We start from the raw sequence: 14,124 nt of genomic DNA on the forward strand, positions 1-14,124 counted from the left end.
GAAGGAGTCAGTCTGTTGAAGGAAAGCCTATTTGACTTGGGCACAATAGACCGTCCTACAGATGGTAGACGTTGCCCCATGCCCCTCCCCACACACACACACGACTCTTCAACCATGCCCAACTGGAACAGCCACCCCCGAGTCTGAACCCATCCCCTCCCCCTCTCTTTCCTCACCCCCATAATAACCACCAGTGACCAGTGAAAAATCCCCCCCGACACGCCACACAAAAAAACGAAAGAATCATTCAGTTCTTTCTAATCAAGTTTAATTAAAATATTGTTATTAGATTACATTCACATATCTGTACATTAAGACTGAAGGTTGACCAGTGGATTCTGAATCACGTGACGGTGCAGTGTGTGAGCCACACGGATAAAGAAACTCCTGAACACAAACTGAGGAATTAAAACAACTTCGGAGTTGTCAGCAAGCATGTTCAATAAAGACAGAGAAAATATAATGGAACAAATATTTTGTAGAACAGAGAAACGTGTTCTACAAAAACAGACATAAGTAAATGAATACATAGATGCAGCATTGACATGGTTTTAGCCCAGTAGTCTTAGGAATTACATTGCTTTTGGGTGGATTCATTTGTAGCTTGGTTTGGATTTGTAGTGGCATGTGTGACTACTACGTACATATTAAAGCTGCCATAGACACCTTTGGTTTTCTGATAGAGATCAAACAAGAAGCATCTCTGTAATAGTAACAACACCAGCCTTCAACAGAAGTTTCTTTGAAAAAAAACCCAATGCTTTCTGTAGGATACAATACATATTGTGTCTACCACGAGTTGGGGGTCCCATTCCAATGGATAAACTAGCATATAAAACAGGTGACATGACAATAAACACATTACATTCTCAACAAAAACACACAGGAAACAATGTAGCACAGTAAAAACATGTAATCTTTGTATTCTTCTTGCTTTGGGATAAAAGTGGTATAAAACACAAACGCCTCAGGAGCAGTACATTACATTCCTCCCGTCTCCAGTGGCTTGGGCTGGGAGCTTGATGTGGTTTATGGCTATTTCATGTTTTAAAAAGGGACATTTCACCAAAGATATCATACTATAGCATTCTGACAACGTAGTCGTCAAGTTGTTTGGGGTTAACTTAGCCCAGACCTGCCAACCTTGAATCTTTATGAGCTGCACTTCAGCGAGACAGCGACGCCCCTGGACCCCACGCTCACATCCGATACAAATGTACCTTTTTCTAGCCTGATAATGACGTTGGCAGAAGACTGCCTCAGTACGAATGGTAGGCTAGAGACTTATGGGTGCTTGGTTTTGGCTAAGAAGTTCAATTTACAATCAGGGTTCTTCCCTAGGATTTTCTGACAAGGAGGTGTTAATGTAGGGCTACGGTCAGGTAGGGGGGATGTGACCCCATCTGAAAGTTGGAGTGTTTAGCTTTTTTGAAAAACGGCAATTTTCTGAAACATTTTCAGAATTAAATGATATCAATACAATGTAGCCAACGCAGTAGCTGATCCTGACTGAATTTTGAGTGGTTCTCAATTACTTTGTAACATTTCTAATAGGTTCAATTTAGTGGTAATGATTATTCTATTAGCTGTCTTTATATGGATAGTGTAGTGAACATGTAAGTTGGCTTCTTTTTTTTGGGGGGGGGTGCAATGTAGTAGACCTAGTCTACTGTAATTGGAATAATCATGGAACACCTATACAAGGCCTACATTATTATTATTTTTATTTAACCTTTATTTAACTAGGCAAGTCAGTTAAGAACAAATTCTTATTTACAATGAACAGGTTACCTGTCTTGTTCAGGGGGGGTTAACTGTGGGTTAACTGCCTTGTTCAGGGGCAGAACGACTGATTTTTACCTTGTCAGCTCGGGGATTCGATCCAGCAACCTTTCGGTTACTGGCCCAACGCTCAAACCACTAGGCTACCTGCCGCCCCTATATGAGCTTGTTTCAGATCTCCATCCTTGACTTAATTAATCAAATCTTCCTTCTCAGTTTAGGTCTACCATTCATTCAATATGCCTTGTCGTCATTGGTGAACTGACTAGGAGGCTATTATCACATCATTAGCGGCCTAGGACAGATCAACAACTGATGAATTAACAGCCCTGAATCTTTAAAAGTACAGGAAAAAAAGTACAAAAAAACTGAAGGAAAGTATTAGCAGAACAGCTTGCTTTGCCGTGTCTGTTTTAATCCACGCTGCGACACACACGGAATGAACTAAGCCAGCGCAACACCGCTCGTTTCCTTGCTAGTCAATCCGCTCGCGTTCAGCAGCAGAGACGTCGATGGTGCGGCTATTTAACGTATTTTATTCTGGATGGGCAGTAACAAAGTAACAAAGCCCATGACTATCATCCACTGAGTTATCATAAAGAGGCTTAGAAACAGGATCCGAACTAATAAATACATTCATGGGTAATCAATAGACATCAACACTGTCTGTAAGTTTCTGCAACAATTTACTAAACAGAGGGACAGCAACAGATAAATAGAACAACCTAACTGGATAAAGGGTTTGTGACCAAATGTATGCTGATACAACATTCAAGAACTAAAAGAGTAAAATTGATATTTGAGCACCTCTATCATTCATCACGCAGTTATTTGAAAGAAGATAATCACCACCCTCTCTCCCTGTAAATAAATCTTGTGTAGGAAGCTAGTGTTTATGCTTTCAGCACAGACATTTGACAGTGCAGACAGTTTGACAACACAACGAACACTCCCTGAAGATATGAGTCAGAAGTATCCCCGTCACAGCTCAAACATGTTTCTCTCTGCACTCTTTCATTTGAGTTGTCGACATATATTACATTCTAAATGCCTCAACCAAAAACAACCAGAGAAGAGTGTTGATATGTGCTGTATAGATGCCAAACCCTGACAGCAATGGTTCCTGAGTTGAGGAGTAATGTACATGTTTCTGGTGTAAAAATGACTTTTTTTCAACAATTGAGCGATAAACACGGAGGAAAGATGATTTAAATACTAGTCTAAAACAGAGTAATACAACAGTCTTAGATTTTTGGTATGAAATTACATGTATGTAGTCCTCCTGAGGACAGAGTAAAGATAATATAAGACCATAAGGTGAGGTTGGTCCAATCAACATGGGTAATTCCAACCACATGGCTGTTTGTGTGGAACTAGGAGTGGACTATTCCGTAGACATAATAACATGGGTAAAACTTCACTTTGACATTGGAAAAACTTTGGTTGTTAAGTTTGTTGGTTTGTATTCATTCTCTTTGGATTTCAATATACAATCTCATAGCAGTTTCAGCTCTGTCATACACTAGTAATACACGGTCCAGAAAGCTATGCTCTCCTCACAGCATTAAAGACATGCTCTGGAACTTTGGCTAAGTGTTTTTTAAACCTCCAGCTTTGGGCTGGATGTGTCAATATGTAGTTCATACATGCATAATCTAAGAGCAGAATTACTATTTTACCTCAATATACCACAAAATCCCTAGTTTGAAAGCGACTGTTTTTCTGGAAACTGTGCTGTGTCATTTTCCCTACATTTTCTCCCATGTGGGCCAGCCCGCTTGCAATTCGAGTTCTAGCCAATGAGCTTCAGCCCCTCGCCATTTGAGTGACAGCTAGCAAGATGCACACACAGCAGAGCAAGAGAGCAATGACGTGGTGAACATATCTGCACATACAGTGATGTAGTAAGCAATTTTCAGGGACCACTTTTGGCTCGTGAGCATGACTTTTAGAACTACTAGCTAAAAAGTATACAAAAGTACCGGAGAATCTCTTTAAGAGATAGGAGGAACTTGTTGAAAACCAAACTTAATACAGGGATACTGGCCACCTGTCTCAGTAGACCAGCACTTTAAAGAAAAAAACACTATAGACAAAACACAACAGTACCAACAGAGTATGATGCCTCAAAGAAAATAACCCCACCCCTCCCAGGCCCAAAGTAGAAATACCCAGTTTAAACATTCACAAAAGCGTAGCAATAAGTTCTCAAAACATTTTACCCCCCCAAGTTTGGCTTTTCAAGACTTCACATAAAATACAAACTCTGACCTATAAACTAACAGTAAAGTAAACATCATTGCGTTAAGAATACCCCTGATCATTTTCTAATAACGCCAAGTTTCAAACAGGCTGTGTATGTGGACGTGAAAATGTATTATTATATACACAGAGGATAGGCTGGCTAACCTGTTCCATCTAGCTGGAGAACATAGTATTACTACTGACTGTTAGCCAGTCATGCCTGGGGTCCAGTATGTGTCTTATAATGAGGTAGTAGAGGCATTGAGGTCACACATTGACCAGCGAGAGAGAGCTACAGCAGCCTGGAGGCACGGAACTGACACCCTGGGAGGACTAGTTTGGTTGGATGCTAAAAGCTATCATCAAAACACATTTGAGCCACCTGGGATGGGAAGGAAGGAGTCTTTGGCAGATGGCGAGGTGTGGTGTGTTGACCCTGAGATGGCCAGTACATCTGGTTGGCTGGCTCTATGTGGATTTTATGATGGGGTTCTGAGGGTGAAGTAATGGTTGGTATTAGTAAGATGGGGTTCTGAGGCAGAAGTAATGGTTGGTATTAGTAAGATGGGGTTCTGAGGGTGAAGTAATGGTTGGTATTAGTAAGATGGGGTTCTGAGGGTGAAGTAATGGTTGGTATTAGTAAGATGGTTGTTCTGAGGGTGAAGTAATGGTTGGTATTAGTAAGATGGGGTTCTGAGGGTGAAGTAATGGTTGGTATTAGTAAGATGGGGTTCTGAGGGTGAAGTAATGGTTGGTATTAGTAAGATGGGGTTCTGAGGGTGAAGTAATGGTTGGTATTAGTAAGATGGGGTTGAGGAAAGTCAGGAACAGTTGTCATGGGTGAGGCTATGGGTGATGGTTGATATGAGGTTGAGGTACGGGTGATGGTTGATATGAGGTTGAGGTACGGGTGATGGTTGATATGAGGTTGAGGTACGGGTGATGGTTGATATGAGGTTGAGGTACGGGTGATGGTTGATGTGAGGTTGAGGTACGGGTGATGGTTGATGTGAGGTTGAGGTACGGGTGATGGTTGATGTGAGGTTGAGGTACGGGTGATGGTTGATATGAGGTTGAGGTACGGGTGATGGTTGTTAAGTTGTTGTGGTACGGGTGATGGTTGCTGTGAGGTTGAGGTACGGGTAATGGTTGATGTGAGGTTGAGGTACGGGTGATGGTTGATGTGAGGTTGAGGTACGGGTGATGGTGATGGTTGATGTGAGGTTGAGGTACGGGTGATGGTTGTTAAGTTGTTGTGGTACGGGTGATGGTTGATGTGAGGTTGAGGTACGGGTGATGGTTGATATGAGGTTGAGGTACGGGTGATGGTTGATGTGAGGTTGAGGTACGGGTGATGGTTGATGTGAGGTTGAGGTACGGGTGATGGTTGTTAAGTTGTTGTGGTACGGGTGATGGTTGATGTGAGGTTGAGGTACGGGTGATGGTTGATGTGAGGTTGAGGTACGGGTGATGGTTGATGTGAGGTTGAGGTACGGGTGATGGTTGATGTGAGGTTGAGGTACGGGTGATGGTTGATGTGAGGTTGAGGTACGGGTGATGGTTGATGTGAGTGTTGTGGTACGGGTGATGGTTGATGTGAGGTTGAGGTATGGGTGATGGTTGATGTGAGGTTGAGGTACGGATGATGGTTGATGTGAGGTTGAGGTACGGGTGATGGTTGATGTGAGGTTGAGGTACGGGTGATGGTTGTTAAGTTGTTGTGGTACGGGTGATGGTTGATGTGAGGTTGAGGTACGGGTGATGGTTGATGTGAGGTTGAGGTACGGGTGATGGTTGATGTGAGGTTGAGGTACGGGTGATGGTTGATGTGAGGTTGAGGTACAGGTGATGGTTGATGTGAGGTTGAGGTACGGGTGATGGTTGATGTGAGGTTGAGGTACGGGTGATGGTTGATGTGAGGTTGAGGTACGGGGTGATGGTTGATGTGAGGTTGAGGTACGGGTGATGGTTGTTAAGTTGTTGCGGTACGGGTGATGGTTGATGTGAGGTTGAGGTATGGGTGATGGTTGATGTGAGGTTGAGGTATGGGTGATGGTTGATGTGAGGTTGAGGTATGGGTGATGGTTGATATAAGGTTGAGGTATGGGTGATGGTTGATGTGAGGTTGCGGTACGGGTGATGGTTGATGTGAGGTTGCGGTACGGGTGATGTGAGGTTGAAGTATGGTTGAGGTTGAGGTATGGTTGATATGAGGTTGAGGTACGGGTGATGGTTGATGTGAGGTTGAGGTGTGGGTAACGGTTGTTAAGAGGTTGAGAAAGTAAAGGAGCAGAGTTACTCAGGAGGAGTGGTTATAAAGGTGGGGTCATTGATTTCAAGGTGAGTTTCTAAAGTTGAGGTAGAACCCAGGTGTGTTTACAAGGGTGAGGTGGTACTATGGGTAACAGCAACACCAGATAGTTATCTGAAGATGAGGCAGACAGCCTAATAGAGCCCAGATAGCTGTGGTCCAGCTGCAGTAACCATGGTGACGCGTCCTCTATGAGGGTGAGGTGTGCATCTTTAGATGGCTGAGGAGGTTACGTTGCTGGGTGAACTTTCCGCCACACAGCTGGCACTCGTAGGGCTTCTCCCCCGAGTGGACCCGCATGTGCTCGGCGAGACGGTACTGGCGTGTGAAGCGCATGCCGCACTCCTCGCAGGCGAAGGGCTTGAGGCCCAGATGGCTCCTCATGTGGCGCGTCATGGTGCCTCGCTGGGTGAACAACTTGCCACAGATGTTACAGGGGAACGGCCGGTTCAGCCAATGGCTCTTCTCGTGTTCCCGTAGCGACACCGCGTCCTTGCAGCTCTTACTGCAGACTGTGCAGCGATGCCGAGGTTCGTCATTGCCAGGCTCCACCCCCCGTGATGCATAGACATCCGGGTCTGCATCTGGGTCTTCGTCCTTCAGGTATCCACCACCCTCTTCTTCTTCCTCCTCTTCAAGGTAGATTTCATCCTGGGTGTGTGTGTCGACGTGGGCGTTAAGCTGCTCGGAGCTGGGGAAGCCTTTCCCACAGGGGATGCAGACATACAGATTGTCCCCCACACCTGGCTCAAACCCTGGCTGGGGCTGACGGTAGATGTAGTTGGTGTTCCCATTTGTCTTCCCTCCTCTCCTCCTCCTCCTCCTCCTCCTCCCTCACTCCCACTGTGCCCACTCTCTTCACTCTGGTCCTGGCCATTCTCCTCTCCATCCACCTCTCCGTCCTCCAGCTCTGGGGTCACTCTATCCCCTCTGACCAGCTTCTCGCGCCCTGGTTTCTGCACTAGGCCCTTGGGCAATGCCTTGCCCTTCTCTCCCAGGTTGGTGGCCTCTCTGTGGGGTCGGGGTCTCTTGCAAGGGGCCCTAGGCAAGAGGTCTGTGGAGGTATTTGGAGGCTGCCTCTGGTTCTCCCTAGGCTCTGCCGTGGTGGGAGGAGTGGGAGAAACAGATGAGGAGCGGGGGGAGGAGCTTTGGGGGAGACTGCTGGGGGACACTTCCTCTGTGGCGGTGCTTCCTGATGGACTCCTCTTGGACAGGTCCAGTCCTAGTGCCAGCCCATTAACCCTATTTCCTCCAGAGGGGCTAAGGGAAGCACACCGCGAGCCCGAAATAAACACCTCCTCCTCAGAGAGATCCTCTCTCAGCCTCCCCTCCTTGCCCCATCTATGGTTCCTCAGGTTGCCCTTCCTGGACCCTGAGTGGTTGTTATGGTGCTGGTGGTTGGGGGTTGCTCTGAGGGGGGTGGAGGAGAGGCGGAGGGGGCCAGGGGTGTGTCCGTTGGGGGTTGGGGAGGTGGAGGAGGTGGTCAACTTGTTGGAGCTGGAGGGGGTCTGCCCGTTGTGTTTGAGCTTCCTGCGACAGAGAGCAGCTAGTTCGGTCAGCTGGAGGTAGGAGGCGGCGGTCAGGAGGGACGAGACACCGTGGTCACTGACGGAGTCAGAACTGGACAGACGACCTGTATAGATGAAGTCCAATACCTAGAGGAGAGAGGGGGGGGTAAGCGAGGGAAATATTTATATTGTCCCAATGAGCAATTTGTTTCACAGCAAGTTGATATCAGAATACAGATAAAACAACGACTGATGTGGAATCTAAATTGATGAATGACAGAGTCCAACGCAAATATATCTGTGTATATGTGCCTACGGTCGGTGAGATGCTGCCTGTCAGGTGACCCACCTGTCTGAAGACGGAGGGGCTGACCATCTCCGTGTCCAGGTTGATCAGGTTATCGTGGGGGACCAGCGACTTGAAGTAGACGCTGCTGGCCGCCAGGACGTTCTTATGGGCGCGGAACAGCGCGTTCTCCACCACGATGATGACATCACACAGGTACCCTTTGGCTCGCTGCTGGTTGAGCTGCAGCAACAGCTGCTTGAAATGGTTTTGCTGCTCCATCTCACACACACACTTTGGTTAACACACATGGGAGGGTGGAGGAAATAGGGAGAGGTCAGTTACTCCGTTCTGAGAACTCAAAGAATCCAACCACCGATATTCCTAGACTAATTTAAAGTCCTGCAGGCCCAAATGTGTTCCTGAAATTCTTCCAATGCCCAGGATCGCCCACAAATGGCCACTACATAACACCTCTCTGCTCTCCCTGCAACCATCACAGTGGTTTCTTCACATAAGCCCAAACAACATACTAGCAAGCGGAGAAAGATGAGCCTTCAAATTGCCAACGTGATAAACTAACCACTAACGAACCCTAGAATACCAACAAATATCAGAAACATGGTAAAAACAGAGGAATGAGCCCCACCCTGACACGTTGTAGCTCCTCAGGCAGCATTAGATTCTGAGGAATGAGAGCTATCCGTCTGTTCATTATCAAAGCATGCAGCCATACATACATACATACATACATGCATGCAAGCGCACCTACAGACTGAAATTCCAGGCATTTCAAGGGCCTTATTCTTTTCACAATTTCAGAGTACTATTTTGACCTTAGTGTGGAAATCTCTTGTTTTTTTTTTGTTTTTTTTTAAACAGGAAATAACTGCACTGGACTCTTAATGAATCATAAACCAAATGATCAGTAAAAACACTATAACTAACTGATAGGTCTGCCTTCACTTCTGTGAACCGTCCTCCCTCCTCATGCGGGATAAAATATCATCAAGATGTGGGTTTTTGGTAACAGAATGACAAGACACTAGGCAATATTTCTTAAACTTACAGAAGGAATATAATTTCTGGAAAACAAAATATTAATATTAGTTGGCAGGGGTCTTGACTTCAACATGATTGTGTTTTGATGTACTGGTAATACCTTCTAAATATTTTTCTGCTAGATGTTTTCTAAGACCCCTTTTCCATCGGTTTGGCCAGAAATCAAAGCCTTAATAATACATTTTTAGGATGGATATACATACATACACATATATATATAATATATACACATATGTACACATACATACACTACTGTTCAAAAGTCCTTGTTTTTGAAAGAAAAGCACATTTTTTGACCATTAAAATAACATAAAATTGAAACAGAAATACAGTGTAGACATTGTTAATGTTGTAAATGACTACTGTAGCTGGAAACAGCTGATTTTTTTATGGAATATCTACATAGGCCCATTATCATCAACCATCACTACTGTGTTCCAATGGCACGTTGTGTTAACTAACCCAGTTTATCATTTTAAAAGGCTAATTGATCATTAGAAAACCCTTTTGCATTTATGTTAGCACAGCTGAAAACTGTTGTGCTGATTAAGGAAGCAGTAAAACTGGCCTTCTTTAGTTAGTTGAGATACTGCTGCCTAGAAAGCCAGCATCCCGGAGTCACCTTTTCACTGTTGACGTTGAGACTGGTGTTTTGCGGGTACTATTTAATTAAGCTGCCAGTGTGTTGTTAGTGTGTTGCGAAGGGAAGTGCAGCCAACACCTTGAAAATGAAGATTAAGAATACATTTAATGAGGAGCAATGTCTTTCTCCCGCCTTATGGACAAAAAAATGCTAATAATCATGTTTATTAAATAGACGTGTACACTTAAAATGTACAACGTTTTGGATGCATTATTATAGTCATCCACTTCGTCACATATGCATTATTTGATACTAGCACCAGTAGGAGATTGTTTTTCTCATAATTTTTTTTTTTTTTAAATGATGTTGTGTATGGGACGCGAACCCACACAAAAAGTTTCAGAGCATACTGCCTTGGCAGGGGACACTACCTGTACCAACTAAATTGAAGTGATCTGAAGGGATAGGTCCATTCTATGAATTCTATTTCTATGATTGAAATGACACCCACCCTCATTTTCAATTGGATTGGACCAATATACAGTAGTTCTAATGAAGGTACTGAGCTTCGGCAAAATTTACGACCGAACTACACTTTAGTTCTGATCCTCCATCTCCACCAATCTGTTGCCCTACATCTGTACAAGTGGCAGCACCCTGGGGTCATTTTTGCTTTTAAACTAGGAAGGTACAAAGTTAGAAATAGTACTACTGATAACAACACATCCCATCTGTCTTGCCATACACGGATGCAGTATCACACAACCCACGCCCCCCCCCCTAAAATACATATTGGGGGAAAAAAAGAGACGTTTGGGTAATCTGTCTATCTAACAACTGCACAACACACCGATGGAGATAAGATGCTGAGGGTCCTTTTATGGACCTACAGGCCCCTTCTGCCCCCCTCCTCCCCTGCCTGCTCAAAAACAACCTCATCACTTCAGATGAGAGAACCATAGACTTATATAAACAGGCTGTAACCACAGTCTGGAGGAAAGAGAACAGAGAGCAGGCCATATAACCAGGTGGTCTGGTTTGGAGAGGGCGCATGACCTACAGCATCAATGAGTTTGCCCTGCAAGCTTCTGATTGGCATGCCTATTTAAGAAGACCACTACATTTCAATGTAGGTTAAGTTAACCTACATTGTTCTGTAACTGTTCTAGTCTGTGTTCTGGTTTGGCCTGTGTTCTATCCTAGCCTGTGTGTTCTAACCTGTTTTCTGTTATTTCCTGTGTTGTGTTAGTCTCTGTCCTGTTCATTTGTCCAGTGTTTCATCTTGTCTTCCTGGCAGAGATCACTGGCAGTAAATCACATGATCTGGTCATTTAGCTGGGTTTTAGGCATTAGGTGTGTTATAGCAAAAGCAGCCTGGCCCTCTGGTAAAACCTGGAGAATATTTATAATCTGAGCCGGTCCACTTTATACTCTCCTTAATGCTCGTTAACTCAAATAAACTGTTTTCTACTGGAGATTTGTTTAGACCTGAAGTCAACCACCCTTGTCCCGTAAAACTACCAGGGGTCTAATCCTAATCAGTACCCACCCAATCGATTCAACCTAACCTGAGGTTAGTCTCATTGAGATAAAATCTATTTTGCAAGAGAGACCTGGTCTAAGATAGCAGCAGGGTCAACGTTTAATTGCTGGGCTGAAACCCAGCAACCGCACACACACACACATACACACATACGCACCCACACACAATAGAGGTAGAGAGAGGTATTTGAAGTGAGCAAGACATTGTGAGCATACATTGTTGACATTTTCTAAATATGACCAGCCTCTGATTGTCAACATTAACACAGAGGAAGTTTGACAGAGTTTATTATAACCAGAAGCTGATGTTCTGGTTCTTAGTGGTTCATGTCATGTTAATGTTATGTTCTGCTCCACCTTCGGCCCACCTGGTGAGTGAGAAGGGAGGGGGCTTGATTGCATTAATCACCGATACCTGAAATGAAACTGCCACAGTAAATAAGTACAGCACATGGGGGATGTGTGAAACCTACTCTGTCCTCAGCCTGTATCCCCACTTGCGCCAGCGAATAACTCGCTTTTCGTCCTTTACATACGAAGTGGCGTTACCATTAGCCTTCTTACCAGAGTGCCAGTACGGAGTAGAGTTGGCCTGAGCAGATCAGGTCACAGATTAGAGAGAACCCTGTTAGCCGCCGAGTTATTAACCTGGCGCAAAACGACGTCCCCATTGTGACTCTTACTGAACCAGGTTCACACAGCGTTCCGGAAAGGCCACCCCAAGGTTAGCCCATCGCGCATGTTCCCTCCTAACTAGCTAACATAATTATTACTAAAACACATGCTAACTCCTAATTTAATTAGGTGTAAGAATCTTTTTATACATCGATTTTCCAGATATTATGGGAAGGGAACTTTTCGTCCATGTTTGTGTTCATTCGGTTAAACCAAAAAAAGGGTAGTAGGTTTTTACAGCCACAATCCTGAGTTTGTGTTTCAGACAAACAGCAGCCCTACCACTTGGTATAAAACGGAGGGATGTGGCTGAGGAAATGTAACCACTGAAACTCAAAGACCAAGCATAAAATTGATTTAACACCACCGTTTTAAACATATTCCCAGACATTGTTTGTTTACAGACTGAAATGGTAACAAAACAAACATTGGAGTAAAATAACCGTAGGCCTATTTTGTGTTAGGATAGGGTAAGACAGTTGTACTAGCTGATGTAAACAACCATGATGCTTTATGATATGTTATTCAGGAATCAAATCATTAGGACGAATTGAAATTAAACAGCAGGAAATATTCTAAGAGATTGTGGCGGATATCAGAAAATGAATTGGAAAAACCACAATAAACAAATGAATAACAAAATCCCCATAACCGTGTTTTTATTTCAGCTATTTACACTATTTTGTGGAAATTCTGATGAATTTTGGTCTAACCTACGCAGTAAAACGTCAAATCATTGCTACTGTTTATAATGTTGCAAAAGCCTGACGTTCCTCACATATTGGAGAAACATTTAAATTCACTGCTGTAACCATCATCACACAAGCGATTCTAAAGCAGTGTTTCTATCCCACGATTTAAAATATCTGATTCAATGACACACAGTTGAGAGAAAGAAATAAGAGGGGGGAAAAAAACATTAAATGGGCGATACTCGTCTACCACAAAAGAGATAATGGTCTACGCGCTGAAGGGGAACGGCGAAGGAAGGGATCCACCAATGCCTTTTAATTCAATTAACCTACATTGCTGCGCCTGGCCTGCATCAGATTTCAGTTCATATTTTTGTTTATTTATACGTTTATTATATCATAAAGTTATTTATCTTATTCCAGAGCTGTGAAAAACAAACCAAAGCCAGCAACCCACGGGTTAAAAGGAGTGCAGGTATAGAGGTGGTTGCCAAGCTGGTAATACTAGCTCTGACATTAGGCTACACACTGGGAGACCCTTCTGGGCATATGCTACGAGCCAAATGTTAGGTGTTTCTGGTATTTCTTCAAACAACGTAGTGCAAACTCCTTGAACACGACTACACACACCAAGTTGCATCACAAAATACGCGAGGAACTGAAAAAAACAACATAGATTTACCTTAATTCATCGATGATCGCGTTTTTAATTTACCATCCTCGCTCCTACCTCACTACCCTCGGTTCGCACTCCCCCACTACTATTCTGCTAGCAGTACTGACGATGACGTCATTTTTCTATGGTAATGAGGAAACCTTCAAAATAAACGCCTGAATTTCCATACATTGGAAGGTGGATAACTCCACACCAGGGATTGACAGCTTTGATGGGGGTGGGGCCCACAAAAAAACGGAACTCATTATGAGGGGCCGCAGTAGCTCGTGGGTCTGCATACCGTGGGTCAGTTTTATAACTAATTACATGCAATTCTGCACATTTTGCCATAGGGTGGATGGAAATGTTTGCAGTTTTTAATATAATAACTGACGATCAATGGGCCCCACCCCTGTCAGTAATTCGACAATGCTATCTACATGTTTAGATAGCTGGCCAATAGAGTAATTTACCAATCCCAAGAAATGTTGGCTGACATGGGCCAATTGAGTGACCGCTAATGGACAACCAAATTTTGAAATCGCACAGTAAGTTGAGACCCCTACTGGTCTGGGGACCAACAAAAGGGTGGCCAGTTGCCCACCCCTGCTTGACACTGTTTGTCAATTTCAGTTTATGTGAGAAAATAAGCATTGAATAGTGTAGGGCCCCCATACTCAACTGGCAGACCGGATCCGGACCCATAACGGGGTCCGGATCCGGCTTCAATCCCTGGTATCATGTAAACACACATAAGACATGGAATTATGTGTAGAATTGCAGG

At 44.1% G+C, this 14,124-nt stretch overlaps 1 pseudogene; it reads right to left on the reverse strand.

The window, feature by feature from the left end:
- Positions 1–251: 251 nt before the first annotated feature.
- On the reverse strand, positions 252–13,559 carry LOC106562732 (hypermethylated in cancer 2 protein-like; annotated as a pseudogene).
- Between the last annotated feature and the right edge of the window lie 565 nt (positions 13,560–14,124).

Source organism: Salmo salar, chromosome ssa01 (genome assembly GCF_905237065.1).
Source record: "Salmo salar chromosome ssa01, Ssal_v3.1, whole genome shotgun sequence".
In the NCBI taxonomy this organism is placed as follows: Eukaryota; Metazoa; Chordata; class Actinopteri; order Salmoniformes; family Salmonidae; genus Salmo; species Salmo salar.